Source organism: Leucopleurus acutus, assembly GCF_964270905.1.
Source record: "Leucopleurus acutus genome assembly, chromosome: 4".
Lineage (NCBI taxonomy): Eukaryota > Metazoa > Chordata > Mammalia > Artiodactyla > Delphinidae > Leucopleurus > Leucopleurus acutus.
The window spans coordinates 22,187,656-22,200,974 of record NC_139146.1 but is presented as its reverse complement, the minus strand read 5'-3'; the positions used below and the strand labels follow the sequence as shown (position 1 = coordinate 22,200,974).

Genomic DNA, 13,319 nt, shown 5'->3' with positions numbered 1-13,319 from the left:
GAACATAAAAGAAGACAGAATAATATTTACCATACATAAAGAAAGAGATTTGAGCCTACAAGCAGAATCTGATCTCCTCATTTTTCCCACTTGGGAAAGTAAAACATTTTTAATATATTTTTTCTTCCCTCCCCTCCTCCCAAAATGCAGGAGCTAATTTGCCTGAAGTAACCCATAACGAAGCCTAGCAAATCTGTCTCTTGTGTTTGATTCCAATTCCTTTCCATCACTGTAGCATTCTTCTCCTCGGATTGTTGTCAGGTTTAAAGAGGTATCATAGTTGAAAATGTTTCGCCCATTGCCTAACATTTTAAGTCCCATTATCTCTGGGTTTGGATCCTGGCTCTCTCATATACTAGCTCTGTGACCTTGGAGAAGCCACTACAATCTCTCTGAGGCTGAGTTTATTTTTCATCACAGGGCAAGTGCTTATTAATTTTAGTGCCTTTCCTTCGAATGTTAGAAATGAATTAGATATCGTAGAATTAGAAATATATATTTTGTAGGCTGGCTGTCCCTGCCAGCCTCCTGCTTTGTCTTCCCATCCACACCACTTTTCTGCAGGCAGCACATGCAGTGGAAAATATTTGAACTTTTGAATGAAATCGTCATGGGTTTGAATTTCTGTTCTGCCGTTCATTAGCTGTGTGACTATGGGTAAATCATCCGAAAGGTCTCATTTTTTTACTGTGCTAAAAAATGTTATCACAATGAGAAGAGAGACCTATATTCAGACTCGTATCTGAAAGAAGAGAATTATAGTACATCAACTATCAGACTTTTTTCTGCATTTTAGAAAGTAGCTTATATATTAGAGAGGTTTCATGTCTTTAATGATTCATTCACTTGTCAGGCATACCTGTGCACTGTTCGTGCAAATGCACACACTACACTCACACAGAGGTCAGCTTCCTTCCAGGGTGGTGCCGACTTCTTTGGAAAAGCCACAGCTTGGTGCCAGTGATAACTGCCAATTTCTGTTACTGTGATGAGTGAGGATGGGTTAATCCCTATGCCTGTCAGGTTTGGCCAACCACCAACAAATTTCCCTTCATCAAATGTAAGTATGTGTCCTGCCAAGTACTTTCCACTTACTTTTTAAGCTTCATGTTTTTCATTGGAAACTTAATGCATGTGTGCTGAGTTATTTGCTGAACTCAGAATATTACTGGGCAAATGCCAGTCTGTATCCAAAAAATTCCCTCCTCACAAAAGAACCCACAGTAAATATCCACATTTTTCCTTCCTTCTTTTCTTTTATTTTTTTAAACAAAATTTTTAATTTTAATTAGGATCAGAACTAAAAGAAGCCTAGTTTGGTCCTGAAGTTACATAAAAGTTATATTGATTACACCCATCACTAGTCTCTGAACATACAAGCTAAAAGAATCACACCAAAATAAGCAATCTGCCATCACTCAGACAAAATATAAGTTCTGTATTGACCTATTTTCAGATTCCTCTTTCTTCACAGAAAGAGAAATCAGGTATTAAGGCTCCCATTTTATAGCTGAGGACATTGTCTTAGCTATAAAATCAACAACTTGCTTATCTTGGTCACCTGATCTACATTGTGGAAAGGAAATTTGAGAATGAGAGTTAAACACAGCTGAGAGTTAAACCCAGATAATTATTACATTTGATCTAGAAAAGAGGCATTTTGCAATATCTTCAGTGGGAGAATACATTTTAGCACCCTAAGGGAATTGTAGCAGCAGGCTGTGTGCAGCTTTGCTCAGTGGGATGAGATGGGAGATGCTCACAAAGGCGCTCTATCATCAGGTTTCTCATGCACTAGAGATGCCATATTTAGGCACAGAGGTGGACTTTTTTAGAGCCACGTTGTATAACAGATTCTCTCGTTATGAATATTCAGTCCATCCATAACTCCCTTGCCCATCCTTGGCCACTGGCCCAGCAAACGCCCAGCCCCAGAAGATTGTGTAAAACAACGGACCTCTTGCCAGATTAGGCTTGAATTCCCTTACAGTTCCCTCATCCATATTTATGACTTCTACTCCCACATCTATCCCAAACTGATATGTTTAGCCCTGATCCTCTCATTTGCCTTCTAGTCTAACTTCAACAATTCACCGGATTTCAACACATTCCTCTGCTTGAATACTTGCTAACAACGTACTCAAATATAATCAGTGTTATTACTGAAACATCTTGGAAAGAGAGCTGGGGTTTTAGGCTCCTTTCCCCAATATATTGACTCCCCTTCCTAGATTTATTTGCTTCTACCAATGATGCCACTATAATTACGAATTTGCAGTCATTATTGATTTCTGCCTCTCTATAAATCCAGTCTTTCACTGAGTCTACAGTTTTTGCTTCACGTTGTGTCTCTTATCTCCTTCCTATGGGTTATAATAGATAAACTCCAATTCAGGCTCTCATCCCTTCATGTTTGCACAAGTTTAATGGTTTCTCAGTTTCTCTATCTTCACTCTTTTCTTCTCCAGTCCATCCTGCTCTAGTAATAATTTCTTCATCACTACTGGGTTATATCCAAGTGTCTCATCCTGGATTTAAAATTGTTTTTGTTTTTGTTTTCGCGGTACGCGGGCCTCTCACCTATGTGGCCTCTCCCGACGCGGAGCACAGGCTCCGGACGCGCAGGCTCAGCGGTCATGGCTCACGGGCCCAGCCGCTCCGCGGCGTGTGGGATCTTCCCCTCCGCGGCGTGTGGGATCTTCCCGGACCGGGGCACGAACCCGAGTCCCCTGCATCGGCAGGCGGACCCTCAACCACTGTGCCGCCAGGGAAGCCCTAAAATTGTTTTTAATGTGGTTCCACCTCACTAATCCACCTTTACTTTCAACGACCTGTCACACATACCCTCCCACCCTTGTTAGGTCAAGCTCTGCACCTCTTAAGAACACACTATGCTTTTTCCCACCACTGTTCTGCCGTACTTACATTATGAGTCACACATAGCCCAGCTACAGGGCTAAAGGAGCTGGACAAAGACCTGCACAAGGAATGATAAATTATTTGGGAGGTAGATTCCCAAATCTATCTAGACAAGTGCAACAAGTAGAATAGAGTTTGGGAAATATATGGGAACATAAAATTGGGGGTAGTCTGGGCAAGCAGTTCCTTTCAGAAAGAGCCAAACTTCTAGAGTGGAAATGGACTAGTATATGGATGACAGAGACAAAGGATCCAAGACAGCCATTCTGAGAAACCTAGGTATACAGGCAGCACCTGGTGGTAGTAGAGTCCACGCATTCAGGTGAAATGGGATTTCCATCCTGGGAAGAGGAGGTATGACAGGGGCAAGAAAAGTCTCCCATTGTAGAAGAGTTGGTTTTCATGTAATTTATCGAGGGCAGGATAAGTCACAAAGAGTAAGACAAGCAGGAATATAGTTACAGGATGGTTCTCTAGAACAAGGCAGAAACTTGTCAAAATGGGGTCACACAATCAAAGCTGATCAGCATCAGTGACAGAGTCCACTGCCCCCCAAAACCCAGGGCTAAGAATATGTGTTCCAGAGGCTGAGAGGGAATCTACCATAGTAAAAAACTTTGGATTTGAATTTCATTCTCCTGCCATCGTGCTCAAGTTCCTTAACTTTTGTGAGGCTTGATTCCTTTATATATAAAAGTGGGGGAAAATGATAAATATTTTACAGATTTGGTATGATGATTAAATAAAGTGCCTTCGATGGTATCTATTGTTTAATAATAGGCTCGCTGTCCTCTGTCAGAGCTTCTGAAATCACCCCTGCCCAAGAAAAGGACTGACTTTACTGGTTGAGGTGGTGCTAAGCCCGTGGGTGGGGTGTAGCCATTCCACAGATGGCAGAGAAGATTCCAGAGGCAAGAAATCAGGCAAGGCCGGATGCTGGGATGCCTTCCTTCCCCTCTCCTCTTCCCCCCTCCCCCCATCTCTACCAATCCTGAACATGACTCATTATCAACACAACCCCACATCTTCTGAGAAGCCAATACTGTCCTAGGGATTTCTCTGTTCTTTTAGCCCCTTTTGAACAGGCATCTTACTATACTTAACCGTGTATAGTACTACAGTCCCAGTTTTGACTTCTTTCAAGTAATCCCTAAGGTTCATAGCATTGACATTTGCAATCTTGCAAAGGCATAACTTCCATTCAAGAGTTCTGCAAAGCTGGCTTGAGGCAGTGGGTCACTAGCCAAGTGAGTGAATCCAGAAAATCAGCCCCCATTGTAGTCCAACATACTTTAGATGATACCAAGTTGTTGCTACATGAATATTTTATGGGGGAGTTATATGCTATTATGGAATTTGAGGATTGGGAATTTTCTAAATTCTCTGGATGAATTCCTTGATAACATCAATGGCCCACAATGTAATTTATTGTTTTTTAGTTTCCTCTTGTTCTTTAGCCAGATTTGCTCAGCTAATGTCAAGCCTCTCTATGAATGAGCCGAATTTGTTCTTTCTCTTGGTTCTCCCAAAATTTAACCCAAAGTTGCCTTCATAATGAGCATTCAACCTGCAGTTGTTGAATTGATTCAATGACTACATCTTGTTACCATTTTAATTTTTGTAATTCTAGATAGTCATTTTCTTCAATTGCCTAGTTACATCTGATATAAACTATGACATTTTCCCTAGCATGAGAAAAAGGGAAGTAAAATACAAAAGAATTGGGCCTACTACTCATTTTTTTTTTTAAACAAGAAAAGCACTACAAACCATTTGCAGGGAAATTTTGGCTACACATCATCCTTGTCACCAGTTGGCCTATGAATAATCAGGTTAATTTACATTACCTTCTTCTGTTTACAGACTGTATATCTGTCTTCCAATGGATTTTCCACTTGTTCTAATGACTTGCTGAAATGGAAAAATACTCAACCTCCTTTACAAAGTAATGATTATCAGTACCCAACCACATCTCCCTGCTTCCAGATTAGTTTTTTCGCTTTCATTTTTAAAGAATGTTCTTTTACTATGGAAAATGACACCAGGACTTTCTGGCTAATTATGGGTACAAACATAACACATGAATTACTCCTGACATCACACACACACACACACACACACACACACACACACACATTTAGCCCATCCGTTGAAAAGCGGCTATAACGTTTTTATGTGTAGGCTCTAACCTTTTCTATTTTGTCCAACTTATTGTTTTACCCTGTGCAGTGGCCTTGCATTGAATTCCAGTTTTTCACTAATACTCCCCGCCCCACACACATTCACACACCATTTCCAGTGCCACCACTCTAGCTCAAACCTTCATCATTTTACACCTGGACTACCTTGATAGTCTTCCAGAGGCAATTTTGGATTGGTCACTTTTCCTTTTAAATCATTCTGTACATTGCTTCTGTGCTTGCAGCCGTATAACCCTGCTCCTGCCCTCAGTGCAAATACAAAGGCCTCTACAATATAAATCCAACGTCCTGCCCAGACTTGTCTTCTATTCCGCCTCATCCCTTCCCCCTTCCACCCCCTGCAATACACACCCTCTGCCTGCCTAGCTGTCCCTTGAATGTTGGCTGTGCTTTCTCACTGGCATAGCTTTGTTCCTGCCATTCCCACCTGCCACGTTCTCTCTTCCCACCTCTACCTAAATTTTATTTACACTTCAAGGCCTGTACCAAAAGTTTACTCCATAAACCCTTTCCTGAACAAATTACCTAAAGTCCCACCCTTAACCCTATATCATAAGCACATATTACTACGCTATGTGTCTAGTAGTCACTGTTTACTGCCTTATTTTGTAGTTGTTCACACTCAGTAAATATTTGTTCACCAGATGAATATTCTCTAACTATATTATATTTTCAGAACAATAATGGGATACACCAATAGAGAAATCTATTGGGGGGCATACAAATCGGAGCTCAGAAATTCATGGAACTATGAACTGCAGTTTGGACAATTTCATAAAGTATAATCTCTCAGTAAATATGATTACAGATGGCGATATGAAAACACCACGTGGAAAATAAATTTTTTCTGCATTCACTCAGCATACTTGAACCAGAACAGTGGCTATTTCATAATTCTGAGTCCCTTGGTCCGATACTTAATCTGTATCCCATATTATCACTCATCCACACTTGTACGATCTCAACTTAAACACTACAGAGGGAAAAAAACTCTTGGTGGTTGAGAAATAAAGTTGTACACATTTTATATTATATCCTGTGTTTAAATGAACTTAAAGGGAAAGCTTCCTGGATGAAAACAAATAATTTTAATTTTATTAATGATGGCTCCTACTAGTAATGATACATATGTACAATGTATTAAAATCTTTTTCTCTGTTTTCTGGAAAATTTTCAACTCTTTTTTTTTTTTTTTTTTTTTTGAGGTACGTGGGCCTCTCACTGCTGTGGCCTCTCCCGCCACGGAGCACAGGCTCCGGACACACAGGCTCAGCGGCCATGGCTCACGGGCCCAGCCGCCCCGCTGTATGTGGGATCTTCCCGGACTGGGGCAGGAACCCGTGTCCCCTGCATCGGCAGGCGGACTCCCAACCACTGCGCCACCAGGGAAGCCCTTTCAACTCTTTTTAGTGTATTTTTCCTTTGGGGGCCCATTCAGGACTTATACCTTCCTGAGAAAAAAGTTGTTATATCTTATATATAATATATATATTAATATATCTTCTTCCTTAAAAAGTTGTTATTCTGCCTATGCTCCTTCGTATTTTTTCCAGACCATTCCTTAACCATGATCTTCCATTTTCTGGCTGGTTTTCCTGATAGAGTATAACCACACTTACGCACATACCCACACTCCTAAAACTATCTGGTGTTTGCTTAGTGAGTTCTACCTAGTTTCTTCCCTGGCCTATGTCCCCCAGGAGCTGTAGGACTGCAGTGATTCACACTCCTTCCTTCTTCACCCGTCTTCCAGCACACACACAAGCCATCATCCCAGAATCAGATGGGACTCATTTTATAGGAAAGTGTTTGGACTTAGAGCCATATGTGATTTCATTTAAGATTAAAAAGAAGAAAAAGAACTCCACCAGTAAGTGTCACCATCACCATTCAGAGTACCTGTCCCAATCACAGTATAATGTAGCTGGAAAGGAAAGGTGTATAGACCATCTGATCCAGTGGTTTTCAAATTTAGATCTATCAAATGGATCAAAGTGGGCTTGCTATGCTTAAAAAGGGAAGGAAGAAAGGACTCTGTGTCCTGGCAGTAGCCTGTGAAGCACAGCCTCCCCACAGAGCAGTCTATAAACCACTAATCTGAGCTAAATGTCACAGTCTGCAGATGAGGAAACTGAGCCCAGAAATTTCGGTTAAGTGACTCTCTCATGGTCATATAACCAGTGTATGGCAGAGCTGATTCTAGATCCCAAGTTACTAAGCACAGTGTTTTTTCCCGGGCTTTCCCACAGCACCAGAAAACTGCTAAATCAAGGGCTCATTTCTACTCATTGGACTAGCCCAATTCATCTCTGTGCCCAGCTCAAAAGCAGTGTACGAGAACTAGTGTTTTCCTAGCCGAAAATCTTTCATCGTTGAAGGATTTTCACGATTAACCGAAATCACCCAAAATATCAGAAACAATGTGGCAAAACACAAGGGACAGCACTGCCTGCATTTTTAGTTGGCCCACCTGTTCCAGGATGGGCTCTCTAGCTAAGTAGCCAACAGCTTCATAACCGACCTGCCTCATAAGCCCAGGCCAGAACACCCAACACACCCTGAGTCTGCTCATCCCCTTGAGGGTGGTCTCCTCTTTTCCCCATCAACAAGCTGGGAAGCTAAGCATAGGCATTAGCAGGCCTTGGTGGTGGCCAATTAGAGCAGAGTCCCAACAGAGCTACCATTATAGGCCCTCCACATTGGTACCCTCCTCCACAAGCCATCTTTGTGATTAATGTAATCACCATAATTGCTGGCCTCCTTTTTGAGTCTTGGCCACATGGGGAAGAGATGAATATTTTCCCTGAACGCATTCTTTCCAAAGGACTGTGTGTCCTTAGTAGTGGAACATGATGTCATGAGTTCTGATGAGGGGAGTGCCCTACAGAAGCTGAAGATTGGCCCCAAAGGCCTAAGGGAGCCAGTTCAACTCATATCCCGCACCTGCATCCCTGTGGCCACACACGTGCAGCCAGTTACTCTATAATTAACAAAAACAAGCCTGTGACTATTGCTATTGTACTTTTTACTCTATACCTTTTGAGGGAATGTTGGGAAATAAAATCTTCCTTTTCCCTCATGCTCCTCAGACTTGGCACATAATAATTTTTGTTGTTGTTGTTTCTCTCCTGGTCAGGAGTTAACGCTTTCAGTCAGACAGGTCTGATTGGAAACCTGGTTTCCATCCAGAAAAAAATAGTTGGTCATTCCCAACCTAGACCATTTGAGGGCAGCATAGCCTTAAGAGTGTGTGTTTTGACCAGCTAATATGCAGCCTTAAGGAGGGAATAGGCAGTGTGGGTTTCACATACACACTACTGCTACTGGAATTCAGGAAATAAACCGTGAACAATGAGAAAACACTCCCTGGGAGTCATCTCAAATTTAAGGATGAACGAATAGATGCCTAACTTTAAATGTACTTACATAATTTTCTTATATAACATAATCGCTTGAGGCAGGCACAGTATAAACCATAGGAGGTGAGATTTAAAACTGGAGTGCTATCAAAAAAAAAAAAAGAAAAAAGCTAAAAACAAAAATAGCTAAAGTAAAATATATTAACCTGGGGAAAAAATCAGATATGTTTGCAGGCCCTTATGCTCCTCCTGGGGGACACATAGTACTTCACAACTAACATGTCCCTATTATAACCTCTTTTAACCTAAGCAGAAATGCTGCCTCTCTGCATTTCTTCCATATTTTGGGAGTAAATCCAGGATGGGCAAGTGAAGATAAAGGGAGGAGGCTTAGGAGGAAAGGGAGGAGAAGGAAGAAGGCATTGCACTCTGTCCTTGGAGAATCACCGGTAATGAATTCTAGGGAAAAGTCTACATTGACCCAAATCACAGGGAGGTGCACTGACTCCACTCATCTCCCACCCCTCCCCAGTAAACTGTACATACCTTTTGGTAGTTTTCACAGGATGTTAATAAGAAAATTGCAATTGATCAGCCTAGTGTGATAGTGATGTTTAAGTTCTCTCTCCAAATATCACTGCATAAGTTACCTAAATAACGGAGACCAATGGCTGTCTCCCAGAAAGTCATCTGGAAGGAATTCTACGTTCCTGCCTCTGCTTTTCTTTATGGGCTACAGAAAGAACATGATAGTTCTTGAACACATTTCCCAGATTATTCAAAGAGACCAAACTTACTTTCAGCACAGCTCTTTAGAGGTTGTGATGGTGGGGAAGCAAACCTCCAAAAGCAAACTCAGTCTCTCTCAAGCATGGAGGTAAGCTCAGCTACTCTGCTGAGAGGGCCAAGGTGACACGGCGTGCATGAACTCCTTGGTTTTCCTCCCTTCGTTTCAGTTTTTCCCCTTCGATCTCTTACAGGATCTTGTTCCATCAAATATCTTCCTAACTCCACCCTTTTCTCTTCAACCTTTTCTGCTACACTTGCGGAGAAAGTCCTTTATCTGCCTTATTCCCTTTTCCAGGTCCTTTCCTCTCTCCCTCCATTCACAGTAGATTTCTTGAGAGGAAGGTCTCCCCAGGGCCTCCGTACCTTTGTGTTCCTTCACTCGCTCCCTTAATATGATTCTGCCCTCACCACTCTTCAGCAGTTACCCTTTAAAGCTCATCAGTAATCTGCTCATCACCAGGTGGTCCACTGATTTCTTTTCAGCGGTTTCTCCTTACTGCATCACATCCCTATTACCACAGCTTGGTATTGACCAGAAATCCTCCCACCCCTCCCCCTTTGAAATTCTTTCTCCCCCTAGATTCAATAACACATGTCCTCACTCTCTGACCATTTCTCCTCAGTCTCTGTTGACCCCACTTCTTCTACAGCCCCCTTAAGTGTGGGAATTTTTCAGTACTCAGTAGCCCCTTAATCTTCCTCTATCGAGCTCATCCAATCCCACAGCTTTAACTACCATCTCTTTGCCCTTGACTTCCCAGTATATATTTCTCTTCCAAGCTATGTATCAATAGTTCACCTTCTAATGGGATATTTGTCATTTCTCAAACAAAAATTTCCAAAATAGACCTCATCTTTCCCACACAGCCTCCTCATCTCCCTGGCACAAAATAACTTCCCCTCCCTACCATTCCTCAAGACAAAATTTCAGTCATCTTCGACTCCTACTGTGCCATTTGTAAATTGATTGGACATTGGGAGTAAAGGATGATGAAATACCCTTTTAGAGTCTCCTTTATATTTACAGTAACTGTACTCTACTTCAAGCCTTCATTTCATCACCTGGACTTTTGCAATGTGAAACTGGTGTCTCTGTCATTAACCTTTCTCTTCTCCATTACTATCCAACCAGTATTGGGCCATAAGCTATTTTCCCAAACAGTCCTCTCCATACAAAAGAAATAGGTAGCATTAGTGGCTTCCAGAACAAATGGCTGAGGGACAAGGGTGGAAGGAAGGGAAATTTTACATTTATGTACTATCTTGTTTCTTTAACATTCTGTGCTCCATGGATATACTAGCTACTAAGAATACTGTTTAGGGCTTCCCTGGTGGCGCAGTGGTTGGGAGTCCGCCTGCCGATACAGAGAACACGGGTTCGTGCCCCGGTCGGGGAGGATCCCACATGCCGCGGAGCAGCTGGGCCTGTGAGCCATAGCCGCTGAGCCTGTGCTCCGCAATGGGAGAGGCCACAGCAGTAAGAGGCCCACGTACCGCAAAAAAAAAAAAAAATACTGTTTAATGGATGAACAACAAGATCCTACTGTATAGCACAGGGAGCTATATTCAATATCCTATGATAAACCATAATGGAAAAGAATATAGAAAAGAATGTATAGGGCTTCCCGGGTGGCACAGTGGTTGAGAGTCCGCCTGCTGATGCAGGGGACACGGGTTCGTGCCCCGGTCCGGGAAGATCCCACATGCCGCGAAGCGGCTAGGCCCATGAGCCATGGCCACTGAGCCTGCGCGTCTGGAGCCTGTGCTCCGCAACGCGAGAGGCCACAGCAGCGAGAGGCCCGCGTACCGCAAAAAAAAAAAAAAAAAAAAGAATGTGTATATATTTGTATAACTGAATCACTTTGCTGTACAGCAGAAATTAACACATTATAAATCAACTAAACTTCAATAAAAAAAGAATACTGTTTAAGTTAAACACTGTGTTACCCATAAAATTAAAAAAAAGAAACATCCATTTCAGTTCATCTTCTCAAAATCCTGCATACATTGCCTTTAGGACAAAAATCAAACTTTGGCCTATTGTTCAAAGCTCTCTGAGGTATGGTCACAGCCCACCCTTCTAGCCTTCTCTTCTACTCTGCTTCTGTCTCCACTCTTAACACACTCCACAGGCCAGGCACATGCCATCAATCTGGATCAATCGTCTCTGCCTTTGTTTAAACATTTCCTTCTGGGCTTCCCTGGTGGCGCAGTGGTTGAGCGTCCGCCTGCCGATGCAGGGGACACGGGTTCGTGCCCCGGTCCGGGAGGGTCCCACGTGCCGCGGAGCGGCTAGGCCCGTGAGCCATGGCCGCTGAGCCTGCGCGTCCGGAGCCTGTGCTCCGCAACGGGAGAGGCCACAACAGTGAGAGGCCCGCGTACCACAAAAAAAAAAAAAACAAAACATTTCCTTCTGCTTGAGGTGCTTTTCTTCATACCAGATGCAGTCCTACCTTCCTTCCAGCTACACCTCAGATGGCACCGCTCCCAAAGTGCTTTCTTAAATCCCAGCATTTAGAAGGACTCCTCATCTGCAGGTTTCCTAGCCTAAGCACTTGATTCTATCGAAGTCAGCCTGGTTTTGAAGTTATCTGTGCACGTGAATATTCTTAATGCTGTTCAATGCTTTTCACATGATGGGTTCTCAGAAAATGTTTTCTGAATGTCATTGGCCCTTGATACACCAAGAAATCCAAAATTAGAATTGCTTGGATATGAGATCCAATGGCATCTTCATGTCATTACTGGTGCTTGGCATTGTCATTAAGAAGTACAAAGCTTGATGGGTCCCCTTTAGGTCAGTGCTTCTCCAATTGTGGTCCTAGACCACCTGCTACAGGAATACCTGGAGTGCTTGCTAAAATGCAGATTTCTGGGCTCCAATTGAGATTGATCCAGAATCTCTGGGGGTAGGGCTTGGCAATCTGTAATAAAAGCAAGCATCCCGGGACTTCCCTGGTGGTCCAGTGGGTAAGACTCCACACTCCCAATGCATCAGGCCTGGGTTCGATTCCTGGTTGGGAAACTAGATCCCGCATGCGTGCCACAACTAAGAAGTCCCCACGCCGCAACTAAAGATCCCACACACAGCAACTAAAGATCCCGTGTGCCATAACGAAGACCCGGTGCAACCAAAATAAACAGATAAATATTTAAAAAACAAAAACAAAAAACAAGCATCTCAAGGTGATCCTCACATACACTCAAGTTTGAGAGCCTCTGCTCTAATCGGATAGAGCAGGGTTTGGGGGAAGGTTTTTAGAGGAGAGAATCCCTGTGATTTCTTCCCTGAGATTTTCAAGCTGATCCTGCTTGTCTGCTCAACATTCCTCAGCTTCTGCCAGTCCTTCAACCCTGCTGCCCAGCCTGCTCCATGTGCCTGGCTGTGCCTCGTGCTCCTGGAACAGGACTCGCCCTCTGTCTCTCCTTTCAGGACACTGACAGCAGAGCTGTCAAGCTGATTCCCTGTAGTAGCTGGCACTGGCACCTCTTGACTGGAGAGCGGTGCCTCAGATTTCGACAATAATCTCATCTTTTTCCAGGTTTGAGAGGTGGCAGTAGGCATATGTGGCCATTTCCACTGTCTTCAGTCTACAAGTGGGCTAGAGTTAGAACTAGGCTGAACCACTGTGGGTGGCAGGGAGCACAGTCCTTTACTGAGAGGGATTTCGGCCAGTAACTCTACCTCCACATCGTCCCACACTCTATTTCAGGCTGACGGTTGTACACGCTCTTCCTTTTTCCATCTCATCTAGCCATTAAATAAATGCCCTGGCTGGATCAGAGCAACCAGGAAACAGAATGTTATTCAGTGCTATTGACATTGCCCCTTAAAGCTTCCAACAACTTCCCCTATCAACATCTCCGAAAGTGCCAAAAACTTCCAGTGGGTTGCTGTTGCCCATTCATGTGTATTGCACATGTGATCTATGTCTCTCTGAATAAAACCACCACGGTTTTGCTGAATTATGCCAAGACAAAGTCTTCTTTAGATATCTCATTATCCGTATCATTGTTTTAGGTGAAATTACAAATAAATAATCTCTAATGA

General features: G+C 43.0%; 1 protein-coding gene across 3 annotated transcripts in view; it reads left to right on the top strand.

Moving 5' to 3' along the window:
• SYNPO2 (synaptopodin 2) overlaps nucleotides 1-13,319 on the top strand; it is a 169,633-nt gene that overhangs the window by 79,774 nt on the left and 76,540 nt on the right. The window lies entirely within an intron of this gene.